The following is a 22,791-nucleotide window of genomic DNA, read 5'->3' as shown; positions in this document are numbered from 1 at the left end:
ATAATGTCACGGTCAACGTGTGTCTGAACGCAGATGTTACCGCAAGATTGTCCCATAACACACGTGACCCTGGATACAGCGCCTCCAGTGGCGAATTTAAATAATAATACGTGCAGATGGATACACCGCCTCCACCTGGCGAATTTAGGTATTACACGTTAATATAAATTCTGGAAACCCCGCCTCCAGTACGGCGAATTTAAATAAGGGGGAACCTGGGAAACATTAACAAAGGTGGGCCCTGCGATAGGGAATGGGAACGTGGAGACCTCCTAAGCTCCCCTGAGCCAGCGTCCCTGCACTCCTTACGTTCCGTATACAGGCTCCGCACCTGTCGCCGCACGCGAACCTTAAACCCTTGCTCGCCCTGACCCTAAACCCTCACTAGGGAATTGGTCGGTGCGGAGACTAATCCCACCACTGCACTAGAGACACAAAAGGAAAGAAGACAATACAGGGGAAGAACCACTTAACTTGATGCTCTGTGCTTATGCTCCTGCAACAGAGCCCCACCACCTGCGTGCGTCTTCTCCTCCACCCGGATCCATCACCATCCTGGATCCTACACCATAGTGCAGCCTTGGAGCAGAGTCCATCTCCAGTTGCAGCAGTCCAATAACAAAGTCCCAAGGATGAGTCAGCCTCTGCCAAAATTCTAAGCATGCCTGAGTCCAGCTCTCGGCCACCAAGTCGAGCATGCCGAGTGCAACTCTCTCCACAGTCGCCACTCCACAAAGCCATGCACGCACCTCCCGCCGACACCACAAACTGCGACTCCTCCACGCCATGCCAGCAATTCCTGCAGACACCATTAGCTGCCACTCGTCTCCTCTGGCTGACTGCGCAGGACTCCTCTTCAGCTCCATCCTTCCACCAGGCTCTCACAAACTCAGAATCAAAGAAAGAATAACACCAGCAGTGATTGCACACCCTGAGACTCATTTATAGAGCCCCACACCTGATTCATAATTACGTACATATTAAACCCAAACTATTGTACGATACCATTAACCACCACCGGGGCAACTCAGAATGAATGACACCACATGTGATAATTCCAATTGCCACCGGGGGCAATCACGTCACCTTGCCAAAGGAAAAAACTTTCACTCTGTGCTTTTAAAACTGTCAGATCCACTTCAGATCATGACAGATTTTTAAAGATTTTGATTATGTGTAGTGATTATATATGCATGCTCTCAATTCACCTGCCCACACTCTCTATTCTGGTGTTTTTTAACTGTTTTTATCATGTACTTGGCCTTCCTGGCATTTTTTGATTAATAAAAGTCTTTTTTGCATATCTACATCTGGTTGTGAGTGCGCTCTTTTTCTGTGCTTCTTTTTCCTCTGGTATTTTTGGTACTGTGCTGCACCCAGCAAAGTTATTTATGTGTTAAATAGTGTGGTGCCCACCTAACACATATACATAGGACTTCAACCAGTCGTACACAGCAGAACTAAGGATGATGCCAAGGTCTGCCGAGACAACTACTGTCAATATTTTACCGGGCCTGGTGCTGTTACTTGGCAGCATCAGATCTAGCGGGCTAGAGACCACATTCATACATTTTTTTTTCATTACCTGCAATGATTTCTCGAATAAACTTTACGTTTTACTTTACAAAAGCTGGACCGTCCAAGACCCGTTGAAGCGCAGTTGGCATGAAACGGCCATTGTCCACAGTTCACACATCTCTCCTGAGCCTATGCTTTTTATCTGAAAATAAATTCACTTCTTCAGAACGGTGAGTGCCGTCCCTTTTGTTCTTTTTCATACAACGTAGCCATGCATGTTTTTCTTTGGATTGAGCACCCATTCTGTGGGTAGCTGGCGTGCAGCCCAGGTGTGTGAGGTTGTACCGCACTATAGTGCACATCAAGGTGGCGGCAGTGGTGCCGAATTTTCTTCTTTCTTCTTGGACAAATCAATGGGTTAGCCCACAGGATATTGGAGTTAGATCCAGTAAATATTGATGGAAGCAGCCGTGGAGCTGGGTTACGGCAAGGCTGGCATAATAGAGCAAATGACATAAATGTAACGTAATTAGGCAGTGCAAGCATGGAGACTGACCTTAACCCCTTAAGCCCCAAGGGTGGTTTGCACGTTAATGACCAGGCCAATTTTTACAATTCTGACCACTGTCCCTTTATGAGGTAATAACTCTGAAACGCTTCCATGGATACCGGTGATTCTGACATTGTTTTCTCGTGACATATTGTACTTCATGTTAGTGGTAAAATTTCATTCAAATAACTTGCGTTTATTTGTGAAAAAAACGGAAATTTGGTGAAAATTTTGAAAATTTCGCAATTTTCCAACTTTGAATTTTTATGCCCTTAAATCACAGAGATACAGCACAAAAAAACTTGATAACTAACATTTCCCACATGTTTACTTTACATCAGCACAATTTTGGAACCAAAATTTTTTTTTGTTAGGAAGTTATAAGGGTTAAAAGTTGACCAGCGATTTCTCATTTTTACAACACCATTTTATTTTTAGGACCACATCACATTTGAGGTCACTTTGAGGGGTCTATATGATAGAAAATACCCAAAAGTGACACCATTCTAAAAACTGCACCCCTTAAGGTGCTCAAAACCACATTCAAGAAGTTTATTAACCCTTTAGGTGCGTCACAGGAATTTTTTGAATATTTAAAAAAAAAATGAACATTTAACTTTTTTTCACTAAAAAAATACTTCAGGTTCAATTTTTTTTAATTTACCAAGGGTAACAGGAGAAATTGGACTGCAAAAGTTATTGTGCAATTTGTCCTGAGTACGCCGATACCTGATATGTGGGGGGGAATCACTGTTTCTGCGCATGGCAGACCTCAGCAGGGAAAGAGCGCCATTTGACTTTTTCAATGCAAAATTGGCTGGAATTCAGATCGGACGCCATGTCGTGTTTGGAGAGCCCCTGATGTACCTAAACAGTGGAAACCCCCCCCCCAAGTGACCCCATTTTGGAAACTAGACCCCCCAAGGAACTTATCTAGATGTGTGGTGAGAACTTTGAACCCACAAGGGCTTCACAGAAGTTTATAACATACAGCCGTATAATTAAAAAATCATATTTTTTCCACAAAAATGATCTTTTCACCCTCAATTCTTATTTTTCCATTGTAACAGGACCCTAAAAGATATTGTGCAATTTGTCCTGAGTGCGCTGATACCCCACATGTGGGGGTAAACCACTATTTGGGTGCATGGCAGAGCTCGGAAGGGAAGCAGCGCCATTTGACGTTTTTGGCTGGAATTGAGATCGGACACCATGTCGCGTTTGGAAAGCCCCTGATGTACCAAAACAGTAGAAACCCCCCATAAATGACACCATTTTGGAAACTAGACCCCCCAAGGAACTTATCTAGATGTGTGGTGAGCACTTTGAACCCCCCAGTGCTTCACAGAAGTTTATAACGCCCGTGCGTGAAAATACAAAAATCGTATTTTTTCCACAAACATGATCTTTTAGTCACCAATTTTTTCATTTTCCCAAGGGTACAAGGAGAAATTGGACCACAAAAGTTGTTGTCCAATTTGTCCTGAGTACGCTGATACCTCATATGTGGGAGAAAACTACTGTATGGACACACGTCGGGGCTCGGAAGGGAAGTAGTGACGTTTTGGAATGCAGACTTTGATGGAATGGTCTGCGGGTGTCATGTTGCTTTTGGAGAGCCCCTGATGTACCTAAACAGTGGTAACTCCCCACAAGTGACCCCATTTTGGAAACTAGACCCCCTAAGGAACTTATCTAGATGTGTGGTGAGCACTTTGAACCCCCCAGTGCTTCACAGAAGTTTATAACAACCGGGCGTGAAAATAAAAATATCGTATTTTTTCAACAAACATCATCTTTTAGTACCCATTTTTTTTATTTTCCCAAGGGTAACAGGATAAATTGGACCCCAAAAGTTGTTGTCCAATTTGTCCTGAGTACGCTGACGCCCCATATGTGGGAGAAAACTACTGTATGGGCACACGTCGGGGCTCGGAAGGGAAGTATTGACGTTTTGGAATGCAGACTTTGATGGAATGGTCTGCGGGTGTCATGTTGCCTTTGGAGAGCCCCTAATGTACCTAAACAGTGGAAACCCCCCACAAATGACCCCATTTTGGAAACTAGACCCCCTAAGGAACTTATCTAGATGTGTGGTGAGAACTTTGAACCCCCAAGGGCTTCACAGAAGTATATAATGCCCAGGCATGAAAATAAAAAAATCGTATTTTTTCCACAAACATGATCAATTAGTCTCCAATTTTTTTATTTTCCCAAGGGTAACAGGAGAAATTGGACCCCAAAAGTTGTTGTCCAATTTGTCCTGAGTACGCTGACACCCCATATGTGGGAGAAAACTACTGTATGGGCACACGTCGGGGCTTGGAAGGGAAGTATTGACGTTTTGGAATGCAGACTTTGATGGAATGGTCTGCGGGTGTCATGTTGCCTTTGGAGAGCACCTAATGTACCTAAACAGTGGAAACCCCCCACAAATGACCCCATTTTGGAAACTAGACCCCCTAAGGAACTTATCTAGATGTGTGGTGAGAACTTTGAACCCCCAAGGGCTTCACAGAAGTATATAATGCCCAGGCATGAAAATAAAAAAATCGTATTTTTTCCACAAACATGATCAATTAGTCTCCAATTTTTTTATTTTCCCAAGGGTAACAGGAGAAATTGGACCCCAAAAGTTGTTGTCCAATTTGTCCTGAGTACGCTGATACCTCATATGTGGGAGAAAACTACTGTATGGGCACACGTCGGGGCTCGGAAGGGAAGTAGTGACGTTTTGGAATGCAGACTTTGATGGATTGGTCTGCGGGTGTCATGTGCGTTTGGAGAGCCCCTGATGTACCTAAACTATTGAAACTCCCCACAAGTGACCCCATTTTGGAAACTAGACCCCCCACGGAACTTATCTAGATGTGTGGTGAGCACTTTGAACCCCCACGTGCTTCACAGAAGTTTATAACGCCTGGGCGTGAAAATAAAAAAATCATTTTTTTCCACAAAAATGATATTTTTGCCCCCAATTTTTTCTTTTCCTAAGGGTAACAGGAGAAATTGGACCCCAAAAGTTGTTTTGCAATTTGTCCTGAGTATGCTGATACCCTATATGTGGGGGTAAAACACTGTTTGGGCACATGGCAGAGCTTGGAAGGGAAGCAGCACCATTTGACTTTTTCAACGCAGAATTGGCTGGAATTGAGATCAGACACCATGTTGCATTTGGAGAGCACCTGATGTGCCCAAACAGTGGAAACCCCCCAATTATAACTCCAACCCTAACCCCAAGACACCCCTAACCCTAATCTGAGCCCTAACCCTAGCCCTAACCCTAATGGGAAAATGGAAATAAATACTTTTTTTTAATTTTATTATTTTTCCCTAACTAAGGGGGTGATAACGGGGGGTTTGAATTACTATTTATGGCGGTTTTTATGTTTGGCGGCTGTCGCACGCTAAAAGACGCTTTTTATTGTAAAAATAGTTTTTGCATCACCACATATTGAGAGCTATAATTTTTCCGTATTTTGACACACCGAGTCATGTGAGGTCTTATTCTTTGCGGGACGAGTTGACGTTTTTATCGGTACCATTTTTGGGCACGTGACATTTTTTGATCGCTTTTTATTCCGATTTTTGGGACGCATAATGAACAAAAACCAGCTTTTCATGAATTTCTTTTGGGGGGGTGCGTTTACACCGTTCCGCGTGCGGTAAAATTGATAAAGCGCTTTTATTCTTCGCATCGGTACGGTTACAGCGATACCTCATTTAGGTCTTTTTTTATGTTTTGTCGGTTTTTTGCAATGAAAACAATTTTATATAAAAAATAATTATTTTTGCATTGCTTTATTCTGCGAGCTATAACTTTTTTATTTTTTTGCGGATGATGCTGTATTGCGGCTCTTTTTTTGCGGGACAAGATGACGTTTTCAGAGGTACCATGGATATTTATATGCGTCTTTTTGATCGCGTGTTATTGCACTTTTTGTTCGGTGGTATGATAATAAATCATTATTTTTTGCTTCGTTTTTTATTTTTATTTTTTAAGGGGTTCGCTAAAGGGGTTAACTAATGGGACAGTTTTATAGGGCGGGTCGCTACGGACGCGGTGATACCAAATATGTGTACTTTTATTTATTTATTTTTATTTTTTTCAAAAAATGAATTTATTGGGGAATTTTTTTTTTTTTTTTTACTAATTTATTTAGCGATTTTTTTTAAATTATTTTTACACTTTTTTTTTTTTTTACTTTATTACATAGTCCCAGGTGGGACATCACTGTCCTGTGACAGATCGCTGATCTGTCACATCACAGATCACTGTGACAGATCAGCAATCTGTCACAGGCAGTTCTGCAGACTTCCTCATGCCTGCGCTTTGCAGGCAGTGAGGAAGTCAGCTCCCTACAGGCCCCCGTCGCCATCTTGGATCCGGGGGCCTGTAGGGAAAGAGCCCCCCCCGCAGCAGCGCTGCACATTGCGCTGCCGTGGGGGGCTCAGGGAAGCACGGAGGGAGCCCCCTCCCTGCCGATGCTTCCCTTTAACTCCCGATACACCGCGATCGTGTTTGATCGAGGTGTACAAGGGGTTAACGTGTCGGGGGCGGTCCGTGACCGCCCCTGACACATTGTGCCGGGTGTCAGCTGTGATAATCAGCTGACACCCGGCCGCGATCAGCGGCGCTCACCACGTGGGCGCCGCTGATCGCATTAGGCCGGTTTCACATTAGCGCATTTTCAGCGCGCGCACGGCCGGGGGTAGCTCCGCCCCCGATCCGGCTCTCTGCCCGGCGTGCCCGCCCCTTGCTTGTAGCGCCGCCTACTAGCGGACAGCGGCGCCTGCGATCGGCGCACCCTATCTTTAGCATAGGGTGCGCAGATCGTGCGCAGGCCGTGCGCTAGTTGCGCTTTGACCTGCGCTGCGCACTTTTGACGGTGCGCCGTGCGCGCCAAAATCCGAAAAGTTTGATTTTGGCGCGCACGGCGCACCGTCAAAAGTGCGCAGCACAGGTCAAAGCGCAACTAGCGCACGGCCTGCGCACGATCTGCGCACCCTATGCTAAAGATAGGGTGCGCCGATCGCAGGCGCCGCTGTCCGCTAGGAGGCGGCGCTACAAGGAAGGGGCGGGCACGCCGGGCAGAGAGCCGGATCGGGGGCGGAGCTACCCCCGGCCGTGCGCGCGCTGAAAATGCGCTAATGTGAAACCGGCCTTAGACATACTATCCCTTCCTTGGGAATTAAGTCCCAGGGCACATGGCACATGAAAGGGGTTAAAGCACAAAAGAAAAAGGAGGAATTACGGCAGTATGAATATGCAGGAGGGGCTGAAAAAGGAGGAAACAAAAAAGAGGTTTGGACCAGTATAGGAAACTGCTGTAAGGAAAAGAAAGGGGATATGACGGACAGAGGAGAGGCATACCTAAAGTGCCATATGTAGAAGTCCAGTCTTGCAGGGACCATTCAGAGGTCCTGAGATGAGCTGAGGGGACTGGTAGTACGAGAGTTAACAGCATGAAAGCATTATAAAGTAGCCAAGGGTGCAGCCCTTGCCCTAACCAGGCTATACTGGTTGAAAGAAAAAGGCTTTTTTTTTATCATTTAGCTTTATGACCACACAGGACGACTAAAATATATTTAAAAATCAGCTAACCATTGTGTACCAATTATTTTTATATATCGGGCACATTTCCCCCCCCCAACCTTTTTTTCATTTTCATTTTCTTTTTTTTCTACACATTGTGCCCCCATTAGTTCATAACAGAGCTTTGCCATGCTCCATAGCAAAACACATAACATTAGCGAACGCTTGGGGGGCGTGGCCTAGCGCACGATGTGAGAGGACGTGCAGTGGAGCTCTCCTGCCACAATCTCCCTTACTAAGGATACCTGAGGCGCCGCCGAAAGCTGAAATCGCTCCAAGGAGTGTGCAGAGATCCGGGGAGTAGCAGTGAGTGGAGGACGGTCTGGTGGAGAGGAGTCCTGCAAGAGGATGACGCGCAGGAGACAGAAGGAGCTGGCAGCGTCGGGAAGCGCTCAGGCCCAAGATGGCGCCGAGGCTGCAGAGGAGGCGGCAAGGGCGAGCGCAGCATATCAAAGACGGATGGAGGTGATCGCTTGGCTGGAACGCTTTGCGAGGTCAGAGGAGGCTGCTAATGAGAGGTCAGCGGCTGAAGGTGAGAGACCTGACACAATGCAGATCCCTGGGAAACAGCAGGAAGGAGGGGGCCTGTCACAGAGTGGTGGGGAGGAAGAGATCCCCTGTTGTGGCTGCACGCGCTGGCCAGCTTGAACAGCCGGACACATTAGATATAGCAGAGCCTACGCTCAAAGATATATTTTCTGTGGTAATTTACAACAAGTCTGCCCTTGCGGCTTTGAACAGTCGTGTGGATGATTTAAAGGGAGAGATGGCTGCGATTAATGCTGCAGTGCGCAAAGTTGAACAGAGAATGGAGGTGGTGGAAGAACAGGTGGGAAGCGCTGAAGACCAGGTTAATGAACTGTTGAAAAGGGAAAAAAAAGTATGTGCAGCGTATAGCTGAACTGGAATTTAAAACCGATGATCTGAAGAACCGATCCCGTAGGAGCAACCTGAGGATTGTGGGGGTACCAGAAAAAGCGGAAGGAAATAACCCCATTGAGTACATTGAGTCATGGCTGAAAAATACTGTAGGAGGGGATGGTCTCACTAAAATGTTTTCCGTTGAAAGAGCACATCGTGTGCCCACTAGACCCCTGCCCCCAGGATCAGCCCCAAGAGTCATTTTGGCCAAAGTTCTGAACTAACGGGACCGGGATACTCTGCTGCGGAAAGCCAGGACCTGTGCGGAACTTACCATAGATGGCAATCGCATCTCCACCTACCCAGACTATTCTGCAGCGGTTCAAAAGCTCCGGATGACGTTTGGAGAAGTTAAAAGACAACTACGAGACATGGATGTGCGCTATTCAATGATCTACCCAGCTAAGCTGAGAGTTGTAGCTTTGGATCGAGTGCACTTTTTTCAAAATCCAGAGGAGGCGACACTCTGGCTTGACTCTAACATAAAGAATATCAGAGCGGGACAGTCCCGTTGAAGCATACTCTGAGTGATGTTGAAACAGTGACTAACTGTGATTTAGTTTGAATTTGATAAGTTAATGGTCATCTCTGAGATGAAGTAATGCCATGTTGGTTTATGTGGGTTGTGTTCGGCGGCGCAACGCTTATTACAGTTTGATAAATGTGGACGGGAGAGTAGTTGGAGTGCAGAGCTTGTATTGCTAGGCTGTAAAAACGCCCTTCTTGATCTCAAATAGAGAGGGAGAGAGAATTCTTTTCAGCTTAAATGTTGTGGGAGACAACTAATTTTTCGGGAGGGGGATGGGGGGAAGGTTGAGTTATTTCAGTTGGAAGGTTGAGACAGGGGGTAGAGGCGGGAAGGGGGGGGTGGGGGATCTGTGGGCGTACCGAGATTTCAGGTATAACGTGTCAAAAGTTTGGTATTGCAACATATCATGGGGGGTAGAATTAAAATTCTAAGCTGGAACGTTAGGGGTCTCGCTAACGTCTCAAAACAGGCCGCAATTTTACAATATCTGCTGAAGCTGAGGCCCTCAGTGATTTGCCTCCAAGAAACACATCTGGTAAAAGACAAAGTAGCTATGTTACAAAAAAGGTGGGTGAGGAAGGCTTATCACTCAACATACTCAGCCTATGCTAGGGGAGTGTCGGTGTTGATCCACACTTCTACTCCATATGAAGAAGTGGAGGCTATAATAGACAAGGATGGGCAAAAGGTGTTTATTGTATGTAGGATATTAAATAGATTATTATGTATTGTGTCTTTGTATATCCCTCCACCATTTTCTGGAAAAAAGATACAGGAAATTCTGGACTTATCCGGGAAATGGACTGGGGTCCCGTTGCTTGTAATAGGTGATGTGAATAATATTGCAAATGATCATTGGGATAAGGGTAAACATGCGGGGAGCAGTGAGGGAGGGAATGTGACACCTTTTGGAAACTACATGAGGGAAATTGGTTGGATAGACTTGTGGAGAGTTCGGAATATGGAGAACTACACTTACTCGGCGACGTATGGATCCCTGTCTCGCATTGATGTGGCTTTGGGAAATGAGGGGATGGATAACTTGGTACAGGAAGTGGAATATTTGCCCAGAGTCCTATCGGATCATTGTCCACTGGTGATATCTCTACAATTGGGAGAACGGGGGAGGTTGACAGGTATGGGATGGAAAATTCATCCCTTTTGGTTACGGTTGCTGGATATGGGAAAGATAGGAGAGGAACTGGGAGAATTCTTTAGGATAAACGAAGGTAGTGCAGAGCGTCATGTAGTCTGCGATACTATGAAGGCGTTTTTGAGAGGGATTTAATTCAGAGAAGTGTCTCGATATAAGTCTAGGACTCAAAATCTAGACAAAGCAGTGATGGAGGAATTAAGGGCGGCTGAGGAAGCATTGGGTGCGCAGTGTACTAAAGCTACGCAGACCCGCATGAGAGTGGCCCAGTCGGAAGTTAATAAACTTCACATCCGTAAGGCGGAGAGACGGCGGGCATTTCAGAACAAGGCATTCTATGCGGAGGGTGAAAAAGTGGGGCACCTGCTCTCAGTGATAGCTTCGGCACAACGGGAATCCTCACATGTATATGCAATTAAAACTAAGGAAGGTAATGTGGTTACACAGGGGGATCAAATTTTGGATGTATTTAAACAATTTTATAGTGAGCTATACTCCTCAAAGATACATAAAGGTCAAGAGGAGATGGACAGGTATCTGAGGGCGATTAAGCTTCCTAGATTAGGGGAGGAAGACAGAGAATGGATGGATAGGCCGCTTGCAGCGGAGGAGTTGAGGATGGCACTGGCGGACATGGCGGGAAATAAGGCCCCGGGGGCGGATGGCATTCCGGCAGAGGTGTATAAAATTTTTAATGAAGTAATAACTAAATTGGAGAAGTTATTTAAAGAGTCGTTGGAGAGGGGAATGTTACCTACATCTATGAGAGAGGCCATTGTGGTGGTCATTCCTAAAGCTGATAAGGACCTATTGAATCCGGAGTCCTACAGACCAATTTCACTCCTTACGGCAGATGTAAAGATTCTGGCGAAGGCCTTGGCCAACAGACTGACCCACGTGATTGATAAAGTAATCCACCCAGATCAATCGTGATTTATGCCCAATAAATCTACAGCAATCAATTTAAGGAGGCTATATTTAAATATGCAAATTCCAGCCGAAAATGCTGGAAAGAGAGTAGTAGTGTCTTTGGATGCCCATAAGGCATTTGATTGTGTAGAATGGAAGTACTTGTGGTCGGTTTTGATGGGCCTTGGGTTCGGGCCCAAGTTTATATCGTGGGTGGGGTTGCTATACTCCTCTCCAACGGCAAAAATTAGAGTGAATAATGAAGTATCTGATAGTTTCTCATTACATAGGGGTAGGAGGCAGGGATGCCCGTTGTCTCCGTTGCTGTTTGCCCTCGCCGTGGAGCCTCTGGCCACTAAAATAAGGGATGCACAAGAGATAAAAGGATTTGTTTATGGAGTGAAGGAGGAGAGGGTGTCTTTGTATGCCGACGATATTTTGTTATTTTTGGAGGACTCAGGGGAGAATTTGGATAACGCGGTGGCATTAATTGAGGAATTCGGGGAATTTTCCGGACTCAAAATCAATTGGGACAAATCGTGCAAAATGCCCATTGATGAGGTAGATAGGGATATGGGGGAGGTGGAAAGGTCAGCAAAATTGAAGGTGGTTTCGGGATTTAAATATTTGGGAATACAAATCGCCCTTCCGTTGACTAGGTTTGAAGAACTTAATCTAAGCCCTTTGCTACAAAAAATTCGTTCCAAAATATCAGCATGGAATAAATTACATCTTTCGGTAATTGGAAGGGTGAACCTTTTAAAAATGATTGTGATGCCACAGCTTTTATATGTACTGCATAATTCTCCAATTTGGATCTCGCAGAGTAGGTTCCACAAAATTAAATCGCTGTTTGGCGAACTAATATGGGGGGGAAAAGCCCACGGTTTAAACAAGAAACTTTGCAGAGGCCAAAGGAGGAAGGAGGTTTGGCACTTCCCAACCCCTGGGTCTATTTTTTATCAGCACAATGCCAGCATATTGGAGGATGGGGGTGGAGACGGGACAGGGACAATCGCCTAGTAGTTTGAGATATTTGTTTGGAAAATGGCCTCTGGGAGAGCGTTTGGAAGGGGGGCAGTTTTTAAAATTAGGCTCTCGGTTTCCTACTGTTCTCCTAATTCATAAGGTTTGGGAAAAAGTTAAACAGATAAGGGGTGTCACGGGCTTTACCAAATACTCTCCTGTATGGGATAATATAAATTTGCAAGAATTCGAGCAAATGGAAGGATTTGGGCCCTGGAGAGAGGCAGGAATCAGAAGGATGGGACAGCTAATGGGTCAGGGGAGACTTAAGTCATTTGTGGAACTGCAAACAGAATTCCAGTTACCGCATTCAAATTTGTTTCATTATAAAAGAATTCAGCATGCGTATCGGTCGCAATGTCGGAGAAAACTTATTGAGATCCAGTTTGATATCACGCTGGCCTCCATTTTGGAGAACAGCGTGACAAGGGGGGCAATCTCAGAAGTGTATAGAGATTTATTATTCACTTTTTTAGTCAAACATCCCATCAAGTCTAGAGTGAAATGGGAAGCTGAATTGGGAGAGATAAATGACGATAGATGGGAATCTATTTTAGAATATGTGCCTAAGATCTCTATGAGCGAACCTGGGAGGAAGTCTCAGCTATACGTAATTCATAGAGCTTACAGAACTCCGGATAGACTGTTCAAGATGGGTTTGAGGTCCGATTCCGAGTGTCCACGATGTTCGCAGGAACGGGCAGACATGCTGCACATGCTGTGGCATTGCCCTAGATTGTCTACGCACTGGACAGTTGTATTGAGTCGGATTGAATTGATATATAGGTGTGCAATCCCCAGAGACCCTTTGGTCTGTATATTAGGTTATGTGGAAGAATTAGTAGCGGTATCCATGGTCAAACTGGCGATTGCTAGACTGTTGTTCATAGCAAGGAAGTTGATCCCTCGGTTCTGGATCAGAGAAGAGCCGCCGACTAGACGAGACTTTCTTACGCAGGTGGAGCATATAATTTCATTGGAAAAAAGTATTTATACTAAGAGAAATAAACTCGATGTATTTCATAAGATATGGCAGCCATGGGTAGAATGGAGTTAGATTTGTGGGGAGGATGTATTATGATATAGAGGATGTTTATAATAAACAATTATATATGGATGTGGGAAAGAGTACCGGAATAGAAATGAGGAAGACACTGAAGGTGTCTCGGAGGGGGGGGGGGGGGAAGGGGGGGGTTTGTTCATAAAAATATATGATTATATGTGAACAACTGCTTGATGTCATATATGTTATAATTGTTATCATTTAATAAAAATTTATCTGATTAAAAAAACATTAGCGAACGCTTTATTTAAAGTAGCCAAAGGCCCACCCCAAAAGCCCAAATCAAGTTGGAGTATTCCGCTTAATACATTTTTTTTCCTATCCCTAGGACCACCATCTCCAGCAGCGCCAGTCACCGCTAGCACAGCCATCTGCAGCTGCACCGTAGTCCCCGCCAGCATAGCCATCTGCAGCTGGTACTGTCTCCTGCTGCCACCCCACCTCCACATCTGGGGTCATCTCCACCAGCAGATGATGTCTCCCCAGCGTCACTCTATGACACTGGTGTAGGTTCTGCTTCCGGTAATTGAAGCACATAATATAAGCTCCCTACAAGTTAGAAAGGGTGTTGGGCTGTCGTGTAATAAAGTTTTGTGTGTTTCCCTAGCCGGTGGTGCCACAGGTCCCGGGTGGGCTGTCAGCGCCTCATCAGAGGAACCAGAGGCGGCCCAAAACCGCAAGTGTTAAACCACAAACGTGGACCTTCACATAGATGTTGCAACAGAATTATCCTGGTTAATTTTACCATTCCCTCAACAGAAATCCCAACCTTAGAAGACCGGGTGGCATCACACTGGCGGATGTTGGAAGTTGTGCGTCAACATGGAGAGATGCTGGGGAGGTATGTGGTGGCCCAACAATAGGGTGGCAGTCATTATTTATTTTTTGGGGTTGTTCTGTTTATGTTAAAAAAAATTATATATATGATATGTATAAATACATATATATTTCAAGTTTATATCCGCTTAAAAAAAACAAAAAAAAAAAACAATTACATTTTAATAAAAATAAAAAAAAAATTTCTACATGTTTTAAAATAAACTAATAAAAACAACCATTATATCTGGGGATCTTTAGCGGGAGTACTGCCCTGATGGCGGCCTCGACCTGACCTCCACCCAGCCCATTACCCCGCCTTATTAGGACAGCTAATAACTGTATGCAGAATTTAGGAAAGCAGGCCACAATTTTGAAGCAAACTAACATTTTTATTAAAGTCAAAAATATGTAAACAATAAAATAAATACTACATGCCAAAAGTAAACCGTAAACAAATGAAACCATCACTCAAACTACAATTGTTGGTAATACAGCTCAGAATCGTTAAAACGTTGCCTTGGCGGAGTATAAAATTGGGAAGTCTGAGGTAACATGGGATACTGTGGGGGCCCAAGGTTCAGGTTTTGCGGAGGCTCAATCCCTCTCCTCGGTGTGCTCTCAAGAGACTCTTGTATATGTGTCCAGGAGTACTGGGGATACGTGTTTCTATCGAACACAGCATACGTGTCAGTCAGTTTCCCTGCCGCCGCTTTAATTAAATACCTCTAACATTAATCTTTCAGCCTGCATCCTTTGGGTTTCATCCAGCGTACAAATTCTGTCATCCACAAAGTGTGCAAAGCCGCTAATGGCGGGTTTGTTCTCCTGGGTTAAAACTTTCTTTGCCAGTTCGATGAACTCAGGAGTCGATGAGGTGGTGGCCTTTCTTTTGCGACATGGTGCTGTTAGTCGCCGAGGTATAGATGAAGGTGTAGCTTCTTGACTAGCCTCCTCAGTGTTTATTGGCGTACGGCGATGTCATCACTGCTATATGTTGGTGTTGACATAGCTTCAGCAGGCTCCTGCGTGAACAGAAAATGCATGTTAAAGCAAAACCCAAAAGTTATTGTACATCATACAGCAACACCCAAATAAAGTAATGCGTTTGCATTGGATATCATGAGCAGCAGTCACAAGCGTTCATGTGAACTGGAAACAAATGTGAGGACAGGACTAGTACTACAGGATACGAAATGGCATTCAACGGTACTCGAAAGCTGAGTGGGCCTAAACAAGTAAAGGAGTATACTTATCTGTACTGGAAGGGATAAGTTTAGAAATCTGCAAACCTAATAATGCAAAACCGGAGTTACTATTTTCAATTCAACTATGTATGCCATGTACATGCTAAGTTTAAATGCTATTTAGAGGGAAGCAAATAAGGCACTTACATCTCCGACAGGGGAGTCAGGCCGGATCTCTGGCTCTTCTTCCATCATCGATACAATTCGACGTGTTACCTCTTGGTCACATGTGAAGGCCATCAAGTCGTAGTACCATAACTTGGGCACATACTGTAGACCTCTTCTGTACCGGCACCAGACTTTGTGGACTTCTCAACCTTATTTAGTGCTTTTTTTGTAGACAGTGCGTAGGCCCTGAATTTTTTTCTTCACCACAGCCTCATCCACTGTGTCGCTGGGAGTGTGCTGTTTGAACAGGGCAACTAGTTTCTCATAAGCCTCCTTTTTTGTGTTTGTTGCTGTAGTCAGCTGATTTTATCTTCTACAGGCAGGGCAGGGAGCGATACATTTCGATCACTTCGCGAATAAATTCATGTTTATTGGAGGACGTCTGAAAAAAAATAAAAGCAAACCGTGAGAATGGCACAATACATGTAACATTTTTGAAAATTCAAAATCCACATTTGAAATGCACTAGTGTTGGTTGTGCGTGGCAGGAAAACTAAAATGGCTGCCCATGCCAAAGCGTATGTACACAGATAGAAGCCAAGCCGCGTCTAAAAAAAAAAAAAAAAAAAAAAAAAAAAAAAGAAGAATAGAGTTATGATTGCACATAATTGATCGCTGTCCTATAAAAGGAAATGCTACAAAAATCCTACAATGGCGGGGGCGGGCACTGCAGGAAAACTAAAATGGCTGCCCATGCCAAAGCTTATATATAATAACTAGCTGAAGAGCCCGGCGCTGCCCGGGCATAGTAACTAACTGTGGTTAGTTATAGCAAATTATAATTATCCTCCATCCCATAGTCCCGTGCACATATACCCATCATACATATCCACGATCCCATAGGCCCGTGCCCATATACCCATCATACATATCCTCCATCCCATAGTGCCATGCCCATATACCCATCATACATATTCGCCATCCCATAGTCGAGTGCCCATATACCCATCACACATCCTTCATCTCATAGTCCCATGCCCATATACCCATCATACATATCCTCCATCCCATAGTCCCGTGCCCATATACCCATCATACATATCCGTCATCCCATAGTCCCGTGCCCATATACCCGTCATACATATCCTCCACCCCATAGTCCAGTGCCCATATACCCATCACACATCCTCCATCCCATAGTCCTGTGCCCATATACATATCTGCCATCCCATAGTCCCGTGTCCATATACCCATCACACATCCTCCATCCCATAGGCCAGTGCCCATATACCCATCATACATATCCTCCATCCCATTGACCCATGCCCATATACCCATCATACATATCCTCCATCCCATAGTCCCGTGCCCATATACCCATCATACATATCCTCCACCCCATAGTCGAGTGCCCATATACCCATCACACATCCTTCATCTCATAGTCCCATGCCCATATACCCATCATACATATCCTCCATCCCATAGGCCAGTGCCCATATACCCATCATACATATCCTCCATCCCATAGACCCATGCCCATATACCCATCATACATATCCTCCATCCCATAGTCCCGTGCCCATATACCCATCATACATATCCGCCATCCCATAGTCGAGTGCCCATATACCCATCACACGTCCTTCATCTCATAGTCCCATGCCCATATACCCATCATACATATCCTCCTTCCCATAGTCCCGTGCCCATATACCCATCATACATCCTCCATCCCATAGTCCAGTGCCCATATACCCATCACACATCCTCCATCCCATAGTCCTGTGCCCATATACATATCCGCCATCCCATAGTCCCGTGTCCATATACCCATCACACATCCTCCATCCCATAGGCCAGTGCCCATATACCCATCATACATATCCTCCATCCCATAGTCCCGTGCCCATATACCCATCGTACATATCCTCCACCCCATAGTCGAGTGCCCATATACCCATCACACATCCTTCATCTCATAGTCCCATGCCCATATACCCATCATACATATCCTCCATCCCATAGGCCAGTGCCCATATACCCATCATACATATCCTCCATCCCATAGACCCATGCCCATATACCCATCATACATATCCTCCATCCCATAGTCCCGTGCCCATATACCCATCATACATATCCGCCATCCCATAGTCGAGTGCCCATATACCCATCACACGTCCTTCATCTCATAGTCCCATGCCCATATACCCATCATACATATCCTCCTTCCCATAGTCCCGTGCCCATATACCCATCATACATCCTCCATCCCATAGTCCAGTGCCCATATACCCATCACACATCCTCCATCCTATAGGCCCGTGCCCATATACCCTTCATACATATCCTCCATCCCATAGTCCCATGCCCATATACCCATCATACATATCCTCCATCCCATAGTCCCATGCCCATATACCCATCATACATATTCGCCATCCCAGTTGAGTGCCCATATACCAATCACATCCTTCATCTCATAGTCCCATGCCCATATACCCATCATACATATCCTCCATCCCATAGTCCCGTGCCCTTATACCCATCATACATATCCGCCATCCCATAGTCCCGTGCCCATATACCCATCATACATATCCTCCATCCCATAGTCCAGTGCCCATATACCCATCACACATCCTCCATCCCATAGTCCCGTGCCCATATACCCATCACACATCCTTCATCTCATAGTCCCATGCCCATGTACCCATCACACATCCTCCATCCCATAGGCCCGTGCCCATATACCCATCATACATATCCTCCATGCAATAGTCGAGTGCCCATATACCCATCACACATCCTCCATCCCATAGTCCCACGCCCATATACCCATCACACATCCTCCATCCCATAGTAGAGTGCCCATATTCCCATCACACATCCTCCATCCCATAGTCCCATGCCCATATACCCATCACACATCCTAAATCCCATAGGCCCGTGCCCATATACATATCCGCCATCCCCGCTTCCCTCTCCTCAGAAAGTTCACTGGCCCTTGAGGAAGCAGCTCTTGTTTTCATGCCTGCAAGCCTCGCTTCCCTCTCCTCAGAAAGTTCATTGGCCCTTGAGGAAGCAGCTCTTGTTTTCATGTCTGCAAGCCTCGCTTCCCTCTCCTCAAAAAGTTAATTGGCCCTTGAGGAAGCAGCTCTTGTTCTCTTATCTGCAAGCCTCGCTTCCCTCTCCTCAGAAAATTCACTAGCCCTTGAGGAAGCAGCTCTTGTTTTCATGTCTGCAAGCCTCGCTTCCCTCTCCTCAGAAAGTTCATTGGCCCTTAAGGAAGCAGCTCTTCTTCTCTTGTCTGCAAGCCTCACTTCCCTCTCCTCAGAAAGTTCATTGGCCCTTAAGGAAGCAGCTCTTCTTCTCTTGTCTGCAAGCCTTGCTTCCCTCTCCTCAGAAAGTTCATTGGCTCTTGAGGAAGCAGCTGCTATTCTCATGTGTGTCAGCCTTATATCTCGGTCTTCACATTTTTCATTGGCCCGTAATGCAGCTTTTCTTTTTGCATCAGCTGACCTTCGTGCCATGGTCTTCCTTTTCTGATGAGGCATTATTGTTTTAAAAATAATCTATTATACCCACAGCCCATATACCAATCACATATCCTCCATCCCATAGTCCGGTGCCCATATACTCATAACACATCCTCCATTCCATAGTCAACCATGACATCATAATGAGCGGCGGCAGGGCTTGCAACCTATGATGACATCAGCGTCGCAATGGCAACCATTGTGACATGATAATGAGGGGCGGGGCTTGATACGCACACACTGCTTCCCCAGTATGTAGATGGGGCAAAAATTGTTCCACTTTGTTAACTTCGAAGGTAGATGGGGAAAGGCTGTGAGGGTGAACTGAAGGACACTGGGTAAATCTAAACATACACCACTCAAAAAAATAAAGGGAATACTACATCCTAGATATCACTGAATGAAATATTCCAGTTGCAAATCTTTATTCATTACATAGTGCAATGCGTTGAGAACAATAAATCATAAAAATGATCAATGTAAACCTAAATTAATATCCCACGAAGGTCTGGATTTGGAATGATACTCAAAATCAAAGTGGAAAATCAAATTACAGATTGATCCAACTTCAGTGGAATGCCTCAAGACAAGGAAATTATGCTCAGTATGGCCTCTCCACATGCCTGTATTACCTCCCTACAACGCCTGGGCATGCTCCTGATGAGGCGGCTGATTGTCTCCTGAGGAATCTCCTCCCAGACCTGGACTAAAGCATCCTCCAACTCCTGGACAGTCTGTGGTGCAACGTGACGTTGGTGGATGGAGCGAGACATGTCTCAGATGTGCTCAATCGGATTCAGGTCTGGGGAATGGGCGGGCCAGTCCATAGCTTCAAAGCCTTCATCTTGCAGGAACTGCTGACACACTCCAGCCACATGAGGTCTGGCATTGTCCTGCATTAGGAATAACCCAGGTCCAACTGCACCAGCATATGGTCTCACAAGGGGTCTGAGGATCTCATTTCGGTACCTAATGGCAGTCAGGCTACCTCTGGCGAGCACATGTAGGGCTGTGCGGCCCTCCAAAGAAATGACACCCCACACCAGTACTGACCCACTGCCAAACAGGTCATGCTAAAGGATGTTGCAGGCAGTAGATCGCTCTCCATGGCGTCACCAGACTGTCACGTGCTCTGTGTGAACCTGCTTTCATCTGTGAAGAGCATACGGCACCATTGGCGAATTTGCCAATCCTGGTGTTCTATGGCAAATACCAAGCGTTCTGCACGGTGTTGGGCTGTGAGCAGAACCCTATCTGTGGACGTTGGGCACTCCGACCATCCTCATGGAGTCGGTTTCTAACAGTTTGTGCAGACACAGGCACATTTGTGACCTGCTGGAGGTCATTTTGCAGGGCTCTGGCAGTGCTCCTCCTATTCTTCCTTGCACAAAGGCTGAGATAGCAGTCATGCTGCTGGGTTGTTGCCCCTCGTACGGCCCCCCTCTACGTCTCCTGGTAGCACCTCCAGCCTCTGGCCACTACGCTGACAGACAGCAAACCACCTTGCCACAGCTTGCATTAATGTGCCATCCTGGATGAGCTGCACTGCCTGAGCTCCACTTGTGTGGGTTGTAGAGTCCATCTCATGCTACCACAAGTGTGAAAGCACAACCAACATTCAAAAGTGACCAAAACATCAGCCAGAAAGCATTGGTACTGAGATGTGCTCTGTGGTCAACGCCTGCAGAACCACTCCTTTATTGTGAGTCTTGATAATTGACAATTTCAATCTGTTGTCTATTCCATTTGCACAACAGCATGTGAAATTGATTGCTAATCAGTGTTGCTTCCTAAGTGGACAGTTTGATTTCACAGAAGTTTGATTTACTTGGAGTTATATTCTGCTTAAGTGTTCCCTTTATTTTTTTGAGCAGTGTAGATCACATGTCTCGGATATAAAAAGACTCAAGAGAAAGAGAGGAGGAGCTCTCATCTCATTACACAGAGCTACCAGTTGGACACTCTGATAAACACTCAATGGACTGCAGACAATCCATTATGGCACTATCACAAGGGACACGGATCTATGATTCTATAGGAATCAACCTAGGGGTTGTCGGCTCTGGTCAGAAGGACACAGATCTGATCCAGTGACCATCTCTGAACGATGGATATGTTTGAAGAAAGCCAGGTTTTGGGACCCGCCAGTCACCTGGTTCCATGGAGATGGTCAGATAAGCCAGGTGGCGACTCTGGTGTCAACTGGCTTTGGACCGTTTACGAACTCTATGGACTGTTCTGTCATCTCTCTACGCTTGTCGTTACCTCTTTGTGTGCGTATCACAGGTGGAATAGTGGCCCTGGGAGTTCTGACATAACACCTACCCATCCCGGCGAAACAGCGGAAGGGTGAGACCCTGTAATGTGCACTATCTTGGGGTAATTGCTGGAATTGTTCTGTTTGCTATTGGGTGTTGTTGTTCAATAAAGTATTGCCACACTGTTTTACCCTAACCCTGTGTTGTCTGTGTAGTGTATTGCCCACCGGGAGAGAGCGGGCAATTCCATGTTCCATGCAGTCTTGCTAAAGGCAGCCGGATCAGCGGACAAAAGCACCCACTGACCCAGTTTCTCCAAATCCAAAAACAAGCAGCAATGAATAATGTCAAGTGAAAATTGCAAACTGCCGCTGCTGTCACCAGTACTTCTGGAGACATGCAACATAAGCGATGAGAGCCTGCCTAACTTAAGAAATATCAACATATGGATACTAGATGTGGTTTAAGTACACTGTGGGGCTCAGAAGGGAGGGGGGCATTTGGATTTCGGAGCACAGAATTTGCTGAATTTCTTTTGGCAGGTGAGAAACCATATAAGTGATTAGGCGACTATTCTTTGGGTCTATGCGATTACAGCGATACCAGATTTATATTGATTTTCATGTTTGGCTGCTGTCACAAACTAAAAAACGCTTTTTATTGCAAAAAAAAAAATAAAAAAATCGTTTTTGCCTCATCATATTATGAGAGCTATAATTTTTTCAATATTTTTGCCCACAGAGTCACGTGAGGGCTTGTTTTTTGCGGAACAAGTTGACGGTTTTGTTGGTGTCATTCTCAGACACGACATTTTTTGATTGCTTTCTATTCAGATTTTTGGGAGGCAGAATGAACAAAAACCAGCATTTCAGTATTTTTTTTTTCCTGGAGTGTCATTCCACGTGTGGCAAAAGGCATGAAAGCAGTTTTATTTGCCGGATCAGTACGATTACAGCAATACCGCATTTATATAGTTTATGTTTTGGCACTTTTACAAATTAAACTATTTTTCATAGAAAAAAAATTGTTTTGCATCGCTTTATTCTGAGAGCGATAACTTTACTTTGAGCTCTATGGCAGCTCAAGATGACGTTTTCAGCAGTACCATGTTTATTTATATCCATCTTTTTGATTGCGTTTTATTCCACTTTTTGTTCAGCAGTATGATAAAGCATTGTTTCTTGCCTTGTTTTTTTTATGGTGTTTACTAAATGGGTTAACTAGTGGGACAGTTTTATAGGTTGGATCGTTCCGGACACGGCGATACCAAATGTGTGTACTTGTGTTCTTTTTTTCATACAAATCTTTATTCACGTTCACAATATCTTGAATTTTTTATTACATTTTTTTTTTACAATTACTTAACCCTTTCCCAACCTTTGACAGCGTATGCATCATGAAAGTCTGTGCCAATCCGACCCGTGACGCATATGCTGTGTCATGGGGGGATCGCGTTCCTGCGGGGTTGGGTGACCAAGGTCACTGAAAGGTCACCCGACCAGCAGGCACAGGACCCTTTGTGCTTCACCCCGGGGGGGGTGGCTTACGATCGCTC

Source organism: Dendrobates tinctorius, unplaced genomic scaffold (assembly GCF_039654945.1).
Source record: "Dendrobates tinctorius isolate UK_male_01 unplaced genomic scaffold, ASM3965494v1 ptg000276l, whole genome shotgun sequence".
NCBI lineage: Eukaryota > Metazoa > Chordata > Amphibia > Anura > Dendrobatidae > Dendrobates > Dendrobates tinctorius.
The sequence above is the reverse complement of the archived record's forward strand: the minus strand, read 5'-3'. Positions refer to the sequence as shown.